The sequence below is a fragment of the Stegostoma tigrinum genome, unplaced genomic scaffold, assembly GCF_030684315.1.
Source record: "Stegostoma tigrinum isolate sSteTig4 unplaced genomic scaffold, sSteTig4.hap1 scaffold_92, whole genome shotgun sequence".
Taxonomy (NCBI): Eukaryota; Metazoa; Chordata; class Chondrichthyes; order Orectolobiformes; family Stegostomatidae; genus Stegostoma; species Stegostoma tigrinum.
Genome location: NW_026728817.1, coordinates 563740 through 579531, shown reverse-complemented (window position 1 = coordinate 579531; position 15792 = coordinate 563740). Strand labels below are relative to the sequence as shown.

Below are 15792 nucleotides of genomic sequence, written 5' to 3'. Positions count from 1 at the left end.
GTTGACGGCCAAGGATTCGAATGTTTTGGAGGAGGTGGAGGGCTGGGTGGTGTCCCGGATGTAGGTGGGGAGCACCTGGACCCGGGGGAGGAACGAAAGTCGAGATAATTGGAGATAAGTTCGGTGGGGCAGGAGCAGGGACGAATGGTCGATCAGGGCAGTCGGGTTTCTGGATTTTGGGATGGGGATAGAAGCGGGCGGTGTGGGGTTGGGGAACGATGAGGCATGAGGCTGTTGGTGATGAGGTTATGGGTGGTCTGGGAGATGCTGTTTTGGTGGTCGGGGGTGGGGTTATGATCGGGGGATGGTAGGAGGAAGTGTCAAAAGCTGACACATGGCTTATATTATAAGTTATCCGTGTAGGAGAAAAATACATAGAATACTTGCACACACAGCAACAAATATACCCGAGAACATCAGAATATCAGAGTCAATGTGTGAGCCTCTTCAAGAAGGGCAAGGTGCCTGACTGTCTTTGTTCAGTTGGACAGATTCACGCTTCATTCGCCCCTCCCTTCTAAAGGTTCATAACACTGAGCCTGGGTTTTTGTGTGTTTTTTTCATTCCCAGCAACTGCAGTGATTTGGTTGGTGGGGTTCGTAAATTGGCACATACCCATGAGCAGCTTGCGGACTATTTCAGCCTCCCCTCCCCTTTGCTGTTCTCGGTGAGACCTTCGAAGTATTTTCGTTGCCTGCAGATCAAGAGTTCAAAGCTTATTTCACTTTCAACACCACGAGAAAGTTTAGTCTGGAGTTACAGCAAATGGCTCACTGCGTCACCATAGTTGTCCCTGCAAATTTATATCCGAAAACACGTTAACTTTTATGAAGATAGCAAAGTGTGAAGCTGGATGAACACAGCAGGCCATGGAGCATCTCACGAGCAAAAGCTGACGTTTCGGGCCTAGACCCTTCATCAGAGAGCAGGATGGGGTGAGGGTTCTGGAATAAATAGGGAGAGAAGGGGAGGCGGACCAACTCCCCATCCCTCTCTCTGATGAAGGGTCTAGATCCAAAACGTCAGCTTTTGTGCTCCTGAGATGCTGCTTGGCCTGCTGTGTTCATCCAGCTTCAACCTTTGTTATCTTGGATTCTCCAGCATCTGCAGTTCCCATTATCTCTGATCACAACTTTTATGAAGGTTTGGTTTGTTTGAACATGACCGGCAGTGAGTTGCCTTTTCCTACCATTGGCAATCTCAGTAAAAAGTCTTGCTGGTCCGGCTTTGAGTCCTGTCATAAACAGACTTTGCGTTTTTACTCATCTTTTACCCGTAGTCAGCAGGATTCGAACCTGCGCAGGAATAACCCAATGGATTTCAAATCCATCGCCTTAACCACTCGGCCATGACTACTGGCAGAAATGCCCAGCTGTTTGTCTTTTCAGGTCACTTTCCATGGCCAGTCACCCTGTGGATGAATTATTGCTGGGTTTGTTTGAATCCAATCACTTCACAGATTTCCAAAGGGTTTAATGTAATACATGGTGATTCTGGTTGTTTAATTCCAATAGATAAAATGAACATTCATTTGCAAATGAAAATATATATTGCAGGAAAAAAAAACCTCAGCAGATCTGGGAGCATCTGTGGGCAGAGGATTTGAGTCAACATTTCAGAACTTCTTCAGAACTCTGTTTTCTCCTTTCTGTAGTGCAGTTTAGGTTTTTGTTTCTGATTCCAAGCATTCCCAACTCTTTATTGTAGCTATTAAAGCAACATAGAAATAACTTTATGGTCACTCACCAGACAAGATTTCCGTTTGGTGAACATTTTCATGACTGCATTAAAACCCGTAACTGTATACTCAAAAGGGAACTGGTAGAGGGAGAACAGCACTTGTTCCTTTCTCAGTGGCCTCAAACCACCAACTTCACATTTCACAGTCGAAAGCACCAGCCAATTGCACCACACAAAATAGCGAGCTCTTGCAGCAGCCCTTAAAGCGGGCTGGTAGTGAATTCAAACTTCCAACTGCCTCGCTTGGAATGACAATTGTCTTGTATCAGCTGTACTTTTCCAAAATAAAACCTGGGACATTCATTGGGGAGACATGGGATCAGACTGATCCTTCCCTCTGCAGACCCATCCACATCACTGGGAACCAGATATTCTACAAACAGGCCCGTCTCCCTTCGACCCTTTCAGTGTCTTGTCTATTTCTCAGTTTTCTCATTGTCCTGGAGCTGAGATGAGATTTGAATTCCTGATGTGCAGGAATGAGAATTCTTTCCATGTCTCAGCTCAGTTCATGTCCCAATAACACCTGAGTCAATGCCCGGCCTCTAAAAGGAATGGCAGGTGTCTGGACTGTTTGTGCTCAATCAGAAAGTTCACTCTTCATTGTCCTGTGATTCCAGTTCCCAGGACATTCTGCCATGTGGTCAGGGGAGGGGAGATTTTGAACCTTGTGAAATCCACATTGACACCCTTGGTCTGCAGACTCCCCAAGAGCAATATGAGATCCTGTTCCTGCATCTTTCAGGTGGCGTAATTGTCTCAATGCAGGAGGCCCAGGATGGACATGTCACCAAAAGCAGCCCAGCTAGTCCCCGCTGCCCTAACCATTCCTCCAACCTCAAGCCCCACCCCTACCCCCTACCCACTAACCTCATCTCGCCCCCCTGACCTGCCCATCCTCCCTGGACTGACCTATTCCCCCCTTAACTCCCCACCTACATTCACCTTCACTGGCTCTCACTCTGACTCTTTGACCTGTCTGTCTCCTACCACCCTATCTTCTGGTTTCTCCATCTTCTATCTGCTTCCGCCGTCTACCTATTTATTTCAGAATCCCCTTCCCCTCCCCCATTTGTGAAGAAGGGTCCCAACGTGAAATGTCAACCTTGCCTGTTCCTCTGATGCTGCTTGGCCCGTTGTGTTCTGTCAAGGCGAGGTATGTTCAAGGCTGAGAGACAGGCATTTAGTCATTTTGGGAGCCAAGTCAATTGTTGTGAAAAACCTACCTTGTTCACTGATATCTTTTCAGGAAGGAAACTGCCATCTTTACCTGGTATGGCCTATATGTGACTCAAGACCCACAGCAATGTGGTCGACTCTTTTCTGCCCTCTCTGGAAATTGGAAATGGCTGATAAATGTTGGCCTCTCCAAACATCCCCCTCATCCTGCGTATGAATAAAGGATCCGCAGTTCTTGCTATCACCAGTTAACAGCAGCTTTTCTGCAATACATCTACTGAACAACATCAGATTATTGCAGCCCCGTTTTCTCCGCTTTGAAACGCAGGGCTATAATGTGAATCATTTCGAAACTTGGAGAGAGACACTTCGTTGGTGAAGATGCGTCTGGTGTAAGAACACACTTGGGAGTGTGTGCAAGTGAGGTTGCTTGGATCAGTGTCAATTAAACTGGTTAGCTTTTAGTGCTTGTGTCGCTCAGGCATGGATGCAATTCCCACTTAGGAAATGGAGATTTATATCTCTTCCTGTTAACCTTAGGAATGAAAATGAGTTGCTGGTTATAGAACATAGAACAGTACAGCACAGAACAGGCCCTTCAGCCCACAATGTTGTGCCGAACATTGATCCTCATGTATGCACCCTCAAATTTCTGTGACCATATACATGTCCAGCAGTCTCTTAAATGACCCCAATGACCTTGCTTCCACAACTGCTGCTGGCAACGCATTCCATGCTCCCACAACTCTCTGCGTAAAGAACCTGCCTCTGACATCCCCTCTATACTTTCCTCCAAACAGCTTAAAACTATGACCCCTCGTGCTAGCCATTTCTGCCCTGGGAAATAGTCTCTGGCTATCAACTCTATCTATGCCTCGCATTATCTTGTATACCTCAATTAGGTCCCCTCTCCTCCTCCTTTTCTCCAATGAAAAGAGACCGAGCTCAGTCAACCTCTCTTCATAAGATAAGCCCTCCAGTCCAGGCAACATCCTGGGAAACCTCCTCTGAACCCTCTCCAAAGCATCCACATCTTTCCTATAATAGGGCGCCCAGAACTGGATGCAGTATTCCAAGTGCGGTCTAACCAAAGTTTTATAGAGCTGCAACAAGATGTCACGACTCAAACTCAATCCCCCTGTTAATGAAAGCCAAAACACCATATGCTTTCTTAACAACCCTGTCCACTTGGGTGGCCATTTTAAGGGATCTATGTATCTGCACACCAAGATCCCTCTGTTCCTCCACGCTGCCAAGAATCCTATCCTTAATCCTGTACTCAGCTTTCAAATTCAACCTTCCAAAATGCATCACCTCGCATTTATCCAGGTTGAACTCCATCTGCCACCTCTCAGCCCATCTCTGCATCCTGTCAATGTCCCGCTGCAGCCTACAACAGCCCTCTACACTGTCAACGACACCTCCGACCTTTGTGTCGTCTGCAAACTTGCTGACCCATCCTTCAATCCCCTCGTCCAAGTCATTAATAAAAATTACAAACAGTAGAGGCCCAAGGACAGAGCCCTGTGGAACTCCACTCACCACTGACTTCCAGGCAGAATATTTTCCTTCTACTACCACTCGCTGTCTTCTGTTGGCCAGCCAATTCTGTATCCAAGCAGCTAAGTTCCCCTGTATCCCATTCCTCCTGACCTTCTGAATGAGCCTACCATGGGGAACATTATCAAATGCCTTACTGAAGTCCATATACACCACATCCACAGCTCGACCCTCATCAACTTTTCTAGTCACATCCTCAAAAAACTCAATAAGGTTTGTAAGGCATGACCTACCCCTCACAAAGCCGTGTTGACTGTATTTGATCAAGCCATGCTCTTCCAGATGGTCATAAATCTTATCCCTCAGAATCCTTTCTAACACCTTGCAGACGACAGACGTGAGACTTACCGGTCTATAATTGCCGGGGATTTCCCTATTTCCTTTCTTGAAGAGAGGAATTACATTTGCCTCTCTCCAGTCCTCAGGTACGACTCCAGTGGAGAGCGAGGATGCAAAGATCTTCGCAAGTGGCAAAGCAATTGCATTTCTCACTTCCCAAAGCAGCCGAGGACAAATCTGATCCGGGCCTGGCGACTTGTCAATCTTAATGTTTGACAAAATTTTCAGCACATCAGCTTCGTCTATCTCTATCCATTCCAGCATGCACACCTGCTCTTCAAAGGTTTCATTCACTATAAAGTTTGTTTCTTTCGTAAAGACAGAAGCAAAAAACTCATTTAGGGCTTCCCCTACCTCCTCAGGCTCCACACACAAGTTCCCTATGCTATCCCTGATCGGCCCTACTCTTTCTTTGACCATTCTCTTATTCCTCACGTAAGTGTAAAATGCCTTTGTGTTTTCCCGGATTCCTTCTGCCAAGCCTTTCTCGTGCCCACTCCTGGCTCTCCTCAGACCATTTTTGAGCTCCTTCCTTGCCTGCATGTAATCCTCTCTAGCTGAACTTGACCCTAGCTTCCTCCACCTTATGTAAGCTACCTTCTTCCTTTTCACTAGAAGCTCCACCGCTCTCGTCATCCAAGGTTCCCTAATCTTACCCCTTCTTGCCTGTCTCAGAGGGACATATTTACTCATCACTCACAACAACTGTTCCTTAAGCCGTCTCCACATGTCGATAGTTCCCTTACCATGGAACAACTGCTCCCAGTCCATGCTTCCTAACTCATGTCTAATCGCATCATAGTTTCCTCTTCCCCAATTAAATATCCTCCCATTCTGCCTAATCCTCTCCTTCTCCATAGGAATGTAGAATGTGAGGCAGTTATGGTCACTATCACCAAAATGCTCTCCCACCACAAGATCTGATACCTGCCCCGGCTCGTTTCCGAGCACCAAGTCTAGAATGGCCTCTCCCCTCGTCGGCCTGTCAACGTACTGCGTTAGGAAACCCTCCTGAACACACCTTACAAAAACAGCTCCATTCAAATCTTCTGCTCTAAGGAGGTTCCAATCAATATTAGGAAAGTTAAAGTCACCCATTACAACAACCCTACTGCGTGCACACTTTTCCAAAATCTGTCGACCTATGCTTTCTTCAATCTCCCTGCTGCTATTGGGGGGCCTGTAGTAAACCCCTAACGAGGTGACTACTCCCTTGCTGTTCCTAATTTCCACCCACACTGACTCAGTAGGCAGATCTTCCTCGACAAAGGAAGCTTCTGTAGCTGTGATACCCTCTCTGATTAGTAGTGCTACACCCCCTCCTCTTTTTCCCCCCTCCCTATTCTTTTTAAATGTTCTAAACCCTGGAACATCCAGCAACCATTCCTGCCCATGAGAAACCCATGTCTCTGTTATGGCCACAACATCATAGCACCAGGTACTGATCCATGCTCTAAGTTCATCACTTTTATTCCTGATACTCCTTGCATTAAAGCAAACACACTTTAACCGATCCCTTGGTTCCTTCCCAGGAAAATCCTTCCCACTAGCTGGTCTACCTCTTGCTACTGCCTCACCTGCATCAACGCTCACCTCTGGTATACAGCTCAGGTTCCCACCCCCCTGCCATACTAGTTTAAACCCTCTCGAACTACTCGAGCAAACCTTCCACCCAGGACATTGGTCCCCTTCCAGTTCAGATGCAACCCGTCCTTCTTGTACAGGTCCCACCTTCCCCAGAAGGCATCCCAATTATCAACATATCTGAAGCCCTCCCTCCTACACCAGCTGCGTAGCCACGTGTTCAGCTGCGCCCACTCCCTGTTCCTCACCTCACTATCTCGTGGCACCGGTAGTAAACCAGAGAACACTACTCTGTTCGTCCTGCTCTGCAGCTTCCATCCTAACTCCCTGAAATCACTTTTTATATCCTCAAACCTATTTCTGGCTATATCATTTGTGCCAATATGTAACACGATTTCTGGCTGTTCGCCCTCCCCTTTTAGAACTTTATACACCCGATCGGAGACGTCCTGGACCCTGGCACCAGGGAGGCAACATACCTTCCGGGAATCCCGATCTTGCCCACAAAATCTCCTGTCGATTCCCCTAACTATCGAGTCCCCTACCACGAGTACTTTTCTATTCTGCCCCCTTCCCTTCTTTGCCACAGTGTCAGGCTCAGTGCCAGAGAACTGACTACTATGGCTTTCCTCTGGTAGGTCATCCCCCCCAGCAGTATCCAAAACGGTATACTTATTGCTGAGGGGAATGCCCACAGGGGATCTCTGCACTGTCTGTCTGTCCCCTTTCCTCCCCCTAACTGTAACCCATCTATCCTCGACCTGAGCCTTAGGAGTGACCAACTCCCGATAACTCCTCAATTACCCCCTCTGCCTCCCGAATGATCCGTAGTTCATCCAGCTCCAGCTCCATTTCCCTAACACGGTTTTCAAGGAGCTGTAGCTGGGTGCACTTCCCGCAGATGTAGCCAGCGGAGACGTGTGCCACATCTCCCAACTGCCACATTCTGCAGGAGGAGCAAGCAACGGCCCGAGCATCCATACCCCACTTATCTGAACGCCAACTCAATACTAAAGTAGAAAGCTTACGTCAAATAACAATAACAAATTAATAACAAACAATTATTCAATAGAGAAAGTTTAGAATGAACCTTACCTTATTAACTAGGTTAGAGGAGGAGGGCGGGTGGGAGACTCTACAGTTGTAGAGTCTCGGGTTTAGCCGCCTTGCTGATATATATGGTCACTGCTTTCCTTCCCGGCTGCCCCTCTGGTCCTCGTCACTTCCTCTGCTGCTCCCACTCCTTCTCTGAAAGAGGGAAAAAAAAACACCGCTGCCCGCTACCGGTAAGTAATTTTAAAAATAAACTGCTTTACCTTAGCTGCAGTCTTCCGGGTCCGTCTTGCCTCCGCTGCTGCTCGCACTCAAAATGGCCGTTGGCGTCGAAGGGTGAGTATTTATACTTACTGCTTTCCTTCCCGGCTGCCGCTCTGGTCCTCGTCACTTCCTCTGCTGCTCCCGCTCCTTCTCTGAAAGAGGAAAAAAAAAACACCGCTGCCCGCTACCGGTCAGTAATTTTAAAAATAAACTGCTTTACCTTAGCTGCAGTCTTCCGGGTCCGTCTTGCCTCCGCTGCTGCTCGCACTCAAAATGGCCGTTGGCGTCGAAGGGTGAGTATTTATACTTACTGCTTTCCTTCCCGGCTGCCCCTCGTCACTTCCTCTGCTGCTCCCGCTCCTTCTCTGAAAGAGGGGAAAAAAAACACCGCTGCCCGCTACCGGTCTTACCGATCTTAAATACTTACAACTTGGGCTGGGGACGCCAGTGCGTTCACACCGAACTTTGGAGGCTTGTTGTGTTCTGGTTTATACCCAAGTGTGTTGTCTCAGGGAAACGAGTTGCCCATTTAAATCAAAGATAAGGTGGGTGTTCTCACACTCAGGGAGAAGCAAATCTGTGGAATTCTTGAAAACAGAGGCTGTGCTGACTTGGTATATTCAAGGCTGAGACAGACAGACATTTAGTCATTTCAGGAGTCAAGGGCCACGTGTATATGGCAGAACAGTGGTGTTGAGGATTACCAGATCAGCCTGGACCTTATTAAAATGTATAGCTGACCCGATTGGCCAAATGGTTTCCATCTGCTCCAATTACTTATCTGTCAATTGGAAAACGCCGGGGAACAATGTATAGGAAGAAATAGCAGAACATTCACCAAAGATGACCGCAGTCAAATTGAGTCAACATCGTTTGATGAAAGGAAATCTGCACTTGACACTTTTCCAAGAGTTGCTTGCTAATGTTAAAAATGGAGCTCATAAAGGGAGCCTGTGGACAAAATGTACATGAATAAGGGCCAAATGCTGGCAAATGGGACTAAATTAATTTCAAATATCTGGCCGGCATAGACGAGGTACACTGAAGTGTCTCTTTTCACGCTGTCCATCTGGACGAAGCGACACTTGCTCATTCCCAATTTAATTGTTCGTTGGCAAATGCCAGTTGAGCCAGTCTCTGTGGCGCAATTGGTTAGCGCGTTCGGCTGTTAACTGAAAGGTTGGTGGTTCAAGCCCACCCAGGGACGCAGTGCTTTTTCACTCTTAACCCAATGACCATTCTCCAGGGCGCTTTTTGGCTGCCAGAAGATAACCGTGTTTGCTCATCAGGATTCGAGCGAAGCCCAACATGGACAGGTCTTAACGTGCAGCCGAAGCTAAAATGACAAGGCGAACACAGTTGCAGACGCACCAAAGCATAAATGCTGTCTGTGAGACAGCTCGGCTTGTTTGTGTCATGAACTAATTGCACAAGTGGAAGCGGGGCAATCCCAAACTGCGCTTCCACTATACTGGGAGTTTAGTCCAACGCCACTTTCCGGAAAATGCTCTCATAAGGAAAATGAAAGAAAGGATGAGAATGACCCATGAAAAGTGATGATTAACAATCACAATCTCAAAGGGGCTGGGTTTCCCTTCTGATCAACAGTGTGGGTGTGCCTGCCCGGCAACGATTGCAGCGGATTGAGATAGCGGCTCATCAGTTCCCTTCTCCAGGACAGAAATGGGTGAAATGAGAGAAATTTAACAAAATTTCACATCACAATTATCCGCCTTTTCACAATCACAGCAAATAACTGTGATAAGAATTAATGCAAGATTTGATTTCACAGCAGCAATAGGGTAACGATCTCCATTCGCTTTCAGTGAAAAGAGTGAACAATGCATCTTGCCTGGAACATGAAGCAGCAGAGCAGCCTGCTTGTTCTGGAGATCATGCTGGGGACATTCCATGCCTTAATGGGCCGAATGGTCACTGTGTATGCATTAGGTTTTCTGTGATCTCTGACTCTGCGTGTTTTTTTTTCTTATTTAGAATTTTGAAATTGTCTGCACCAAAATGTGCGGCTCATTCACATCTGTTCAGAAGAGAGGTGGTCTCAATAGGACTCCATTTAACAACATTGTGCACTGTTCTCAAATCTGGAAAACAAATCCTCATGGACAATTTTACATCCCCGCTGTCATGGAGCTCTTCATTCTATGACATGACCCACACTACACCAACTATAATCACCGTTTCTATGTTTAGGAATACGCAGCTATTTACATACATCTCTCAAAGAAGAGTGAATATCTAATCAGATACAAATTTTCAGCAAGAAACAATGGATTATTGTTGATGGTTGTTTTTGTCACTGCTAACCTGTTTCCAGTGTTGTTTCAACAGGCTCTGTGCAAGGTTACGTGATATATGTGGCAGGCACTGAAACATTGTAGCAGGAAGAGGCCAGTCGGTCCTTCCAGCCTATTTAATATGATCATAGCGATCACCCAACTCACTTCCCTGTTTTACTTCTCATTCCATATCCTTTTGTCCCATGAAACCTAAGAACCATAACTAACTCCGTCTTTGAAAAATAAACAACGTTTTAGCTTCAACCGCTTGTGAAGAACAGAATACTTCAGATGTGTTACTTTATGGTGATGATGTTCCCCTCACCTCATTCCTATATGGCTACAGCTTATCCTCAAGCTGTGGTCTCTGGGTTTGGACTCTCCAGTGATCGGGAACATGCATCTTTTGTTTACCTTGCCTCGTCCTGTTGGTATTTTATAGGTTGTTTGGAAATGTCCCTCATTGGCCTACAGATACGTTTAATGATTTGTAGATCAATATCGGAGGCATGATTAAGAAGTTTGCAGGCAACACAAGATTTGGGAACTTCATTGAAAATGAAGAGTGTCGGTGTAGTCTGCAAGAAGATATCGATGGACTGGTCAGGCATGCAAAAAAGGTGACAAATGGAATTAAGCCCAGAAAAAAGTGAAGTGTTGTGTTTGGGGCGATCCAACACAGTAATGGAATGCACAATTTAGAAAACAATACGAAGAGATGTGTGGGAAATTTTGAGGATGGATATATGCTAAAGGTGTCAGAAAGATTTATGGGGTGAGGACATTTTTTTCAGACAGGGGGTGGTTGGTGTACGGAACACACTGCCGGAATTATATGAAACAGAAGCACTGAGTGCGTTTAAAACCTCCAACAAGGTCAGCTTCCCGATATGCATTCTCTTGTAATGCAAAGCGCTGCGTGCCAGAGGAACGAAATGGCTGAACGCATCTGGCAATGGACCAACGCTGGTCCAGGAGAAAGGGCAGAAACAGTAGGCTCCTTGGAGCATAGAGTCAGAATGGGAAGCAGCTGTTATTGAAACAGTTTGCTGCCTTTTCTCACGAAGCAACAGGGAATTGACATAGTTTAGAAAGAGGTATACTAAATTTGTTGTTAAAACTGTTGCATTGCCAATGCCTCAAAACCCGGGCAGGTTGCCTTCCATTTTGTCAGATAGCCTGATCAGTTTTTCGAACAGAGCTGCACTCGATGATGTCGGACTTCCTGATATCGCGGTTTGAGCCACAGGGTTCGTTGAGGCAAATATAGCACAGCAACACACATGGAGAAAGTGAAAACAAATATTTTGGATGTTTGCCCACGCAGTGGGAAAATAACCACCTTGCGGAGAGGCGTGGGTCTAGTGGCATTATCGCCAGGCTATTAATTCGCAATCACAGTTGTTGTTCTTCGAATTCAATAAAATTCTTCAATTAGGAGTCAAATGTCGGGAAAATCCCAACCCAATAGACTTTCGAGAAGGCATTAAATGCATGCCAAGGCAATGCGAATCCAGTCCAGTGATCTGAGCTAACCAACTTTGCGTAATCTAACATTTAAATCACAACTCCTGAGATGCCGCCTGGCCTGCTGTGTTCATCCAGCTTCACACTTTATTAGCTCAGTTCCTTTACAATTTTCAATGAGTCACATGGAATAATAAGACACACCTTTAAAAACCATGTTTTTTTTATAATAATAAATGTTAAGTGCTGCACTTCTCCATGCAACTTCATTACAACTAAAGACAAGCAAGTGGAGGCTGCTACCCTCCGAATTCCTTAGTCAACCCAGTCTTGTGAAAGGATGCTGGTCACATCAACCCGTATTCAATGCAGCTACATTTTCTGTGTGGTACAACCTCTTTTGTACTGCAAGAAAGGAATTTGTTGTTTCTGCTCCCAGAGCTGAGTTGCATTCACCAATATCTTGCTCAGCTCCCTGCTTCCAGTGAACACTTTAATCAGGAACAAATCTATGAAATTCTTTATGGTTCAATACAGACTGATCCTGCAAACATGCAGAAGTCACACATTTCCATTTTCACTATCTCAATCATTTGATACAACATTTAAAAAGCTTAATGAGATGAACAATTTTTTTTCCATCATTGGAACGACTTGTATGAATTTGCACGTGGGAAGTTGAGTACTATGAAACAGAGAAACCGTTTTTTTCAGATTTTATCACACAACAGTGTCAGCGATACAGCGAAAACATCACCTCCGTTTCTTTCTCCTCAGATGGTCCTTCTCCAGTTGAAAATTAATACTAATCAGTTGACAGTTGAGGTATATCCCCCAGGTATGGATCATTATCCGAACACAGAGAGTGATCTTCTCCAATAAATTCTGTTTTGATTAACTACTTTTTTCCCCGACAAGCTGATGTCAGCATCTCAAACAGCTAGTCACCGCCTCCTCCCCTCCACCTAATTTGTTGTGTCAGAGCACACAAGGCTATGGGCCAAGTGCTGGTAACTGGGATGCTGAGGCTCTTTCCGTTTTGTAAAAGCACAATGTTTGAATCATATTGGAGGAGAAAGATTGCCAGAGGGAAATGAAAGCCAGAAGCTGTGTCATTAAGAAACAATGCAGCTCCCCTGTCAAGTGTCCCTAGTGGTCTAATAGTCAGGATTTGGTGCCCTCACTGCTGCGGCCTGGGTTCAATTCCCGGTCAACGAATCAAGATTTATCATTCCTGATAGTGGTAACAGCAAAAGCAGCGCAGCTCTGAGTGGATTTGTTTGAATGCCTCAGATCAGTTAATGTCCCCAAGAACATCAGAGTCCATGTTTCAGCTTCTTAAAGAGAGGAAAGGTGCCTTAACTGTCCCTGCTCCGTGGGACTATTCACCTTTGTGCTGTTTTGTTAACAGGGACATGAGAAGTAATAGTAACAATCACAAGATGAATAACCAGCAATGAGAATCATCATCGCGGCTTCACCTACATAGCCTTCCTTTCCTGTTCTGGTGAGTTTCAATACCAAATAAAACATGTTTGTCGTCAGGAAGCAGCCATTCAATGAGATCACCACTGACCTGAAAAAAATCTCACCTCTGCTTTCCTGCTTTTCCTACACAACCTCAGTTAAACTTGAGCCTAATCACAACATTGTATATTACTGACAATTTTCAGAAAGTTGGATAACATTAATGACCTGTGCAGGCTTGCAATAAATTGAATAATATGAAATGAGCTAAAAAGGCTTCCCGCAATTCAACCCAGTGCAGGGCTAGCCACATGAGAAAGGTCAAAGAGCGAAAACATTACCTCCATTTCTCCCTGCACATATTTCTCTCCTGACAACTTGAATATTTGCATCATTTTTCTTTATAATTGAGACATTTTCACTGACAGACCTGTGCTGCAGAAAACTACTTTGCTTCAGATTAAAATTGCTGAGTACCCTTTCGCACAGACCAATTTTCAATAAGCCCTGCTACATGTTAATAAAAGCTGCTCTGGGAGAGGTTGGACCTCACAGCCTCAGCATTGCACGCACCTCGACACCGTCATAGAAGGACGGCGTGCTCACAGGTTGTGTTGCTTCTATCTGTAGCACCCTGCTTACTGCTGATACAGCACTGCATTCTCTCATCCTTCTGCACATGATCCCCGTGGCCCTATCTCGGTTTTGTCACATTGTCTCAGTTATAACCCACAGACTATCCCGTCGTCTATTACCACAGAGGAGCTCCCGTGCTGATTGCCATCCCCATTTCCGGTTATATCTTCATGGCTGGGCAACTGAGTTTCTCTGATTCCGGCCCAGGAGCTGGGATTGTATGGTTGTCAGCAGCAGTGGTTGCTTCCTTGTGTGAGGGATCTGGTGAAGTAACCAATGCTAAACTGCATTGCTTGCCTCTTCTCGCAGACATTTCTCCCTCCTAAAATCACAAACCCTCTGTTACATCCTTCCTCCCACATTACTGAGGCACTGCACAATCTAACACTCGCTCCACATTGACACATTGACAAGTGCGTGTTATTACTATCTGCCCTCCCATTCACGGTGGGACATGTCACAGGAAGGACGGTGCTGTCTGAACCAGCGCCGGGCAGATCTGCAGCTCCCGGGGAGACAGACTATCACTGAAATTGCCAACATGCACCTTCTGCAAGGTGCACCTTGTGTCTGTTTTGTAATGAAAGCGCTTAGATAGATTACTTCTGGATTGAAGTGTTTACTGGAAGCAGGAATTTGATAAAGATACAGGGCAAACAGATTGAGATTTGACTGAAGAAACAGCAAAAAGCTTCAACATTTTAGTGTCGATTTGTAGTGTGAGTTGTTGATGTTGTTGCTCGTTGTCTCGCCGAGCTGGTTGTTTGTTCTGCAGACGTTTCATTGCCCTAACGGTTAGCAACATCAGTGCAACCTTCGATGAAGGGCTGTTGTGTTTTCCCGCCTGTTATTTAAACTCTGGTGTCTGTTGAGCTGGAAAACCTCACGTACAGTTTTCTTCACAATGGAGTGCATTTGGGGTCGAGCTCTATTTGTTTATTGACAGCTTTCTCAGTGGAGTACCAGGCTTCTTGGAATTTCCGTGTTTCTCTCTGCTTTGCCTGCCCCAAGATCCTGGCAATGTCCCAATGAAAATGGTGGTTCTCCTTATTCATGTGGATGGAGATGAGTGAGTATTAGGTGTGTCTTTTTATTGCCAATTTATGTTTGTGTACCCTTGCGATTAATTTCCTTCCCGTTTGTCCAATGTAGTGTTTGCTGCAGTCTTTGCAGGGAAGCGTGTGTGTGGCATTGGTCTTGTTCATAGTGAGTGGTGGGTCTTTGTTCTGGGTGAGCGGTTGACACAGGTTTGATGTGGGTTTGTGTGCTACTCTGATGCCCAGTGGTCGTAGGAGTCTTGCAGTCAATTCAGACGTGTTCCTGATGTAATGTAACTTGATGAGTGTTTCAGGGCGTATAGTATCTTCCTGGTGTTGTTCGTGTGATAGGTATCTTCTGACCCAGTTTTTCGGGCATCCATTGTCTTTGAATACTTGGAAGAGGTACTCTCCTTCTTTTTGGTGTAATGCAACATCTGCAGAACAACGAATCAGCTCGGTGAGCCAACCAAACACAAGAAGATGGTATGTCACTGCCTCAAAGCATTGTGCTGTAGTGAGGCAAATATTTAGCTGTTCATCATAATTACAGACAGGAAATTCATTTTTCCAACATGATAGGAGTCTTTACGTATCAGACGTTATGTAAGTAATCCTTTCACCGAAATAATTATACTCCATCTCGTGTCTCCTCAGCACTTTATCTGTCATTGTACATGCACTGCTTTCATAGAATCCCGACAGTGTCCAAACAGGTCCTTGGCCCAACAAGTCCACACTGAACCTCAGAGTATCCCAACAAGACCCATTCCCCTTTAAACCACCGAATGTACACGTCACTGAACACTATGGGCAATTTAGCACCGACAATTTTCCTAACCTGCATATATTTGGATTGTGGGAGGAAACCAGAGCACTCTGAGGAAGCCCACATAGAAACAGAGAGAATGTGCAAACTCCACACAGTCGTCCGAGGATGGAATCAAACGCAGGTTAGGCAGTAGTGTTAACCACTGTAGCTACTGTACCGTCCTTTCTTCCTTCTGTGTGTCTAATTGCCTGACTCTTACTTTCAAGGTGATGTGATGCTTTGGGATTGTGAAGCGAGAGTCAGGTTCACGGGCTCATCTTCAAAAGTGAAGGAAAACAGGCAAAGAAAATTGAGCTTTCTGTTTTGAATATTCTGAAATATCTCGTTTAAGCACTGC

At 45.6% G+C, this 15792-nt stretch overlaps 1 long non-coding RNA gene and 2 other non-coding genes across 3 annotated transcripts in view; 1 reads left to right on the top strand and 2 right to left on the bottom strand.

The window, feature by feature from the left end:
• The window catches only part of LOC132209414 (uncharacterized), a 147968-nt gene that overhangs the window by 24478 nt on the left and 107698 nt on the right, over nucleotides 1-15792 (bottom strand). The gene's annotated exons all lie outside the window — the stretch shown is intronic.
• Nucleotides 1275-1356, bottom strand: trnas-uga (transfer RNA serine (anticodon UGA)). Its single transcript has one exon. It is a non-coding gene; the product is annotated as a tRNA-Ser (tRNA).
• On the top strand, nucleotides 8853-8926 carry trnan-guu (transfer RNA asparagine (anticodon GUU)). Its single transcript has one exon. It is a non-coding gene; the product is annotated as a tRNA-Asn (tRNA).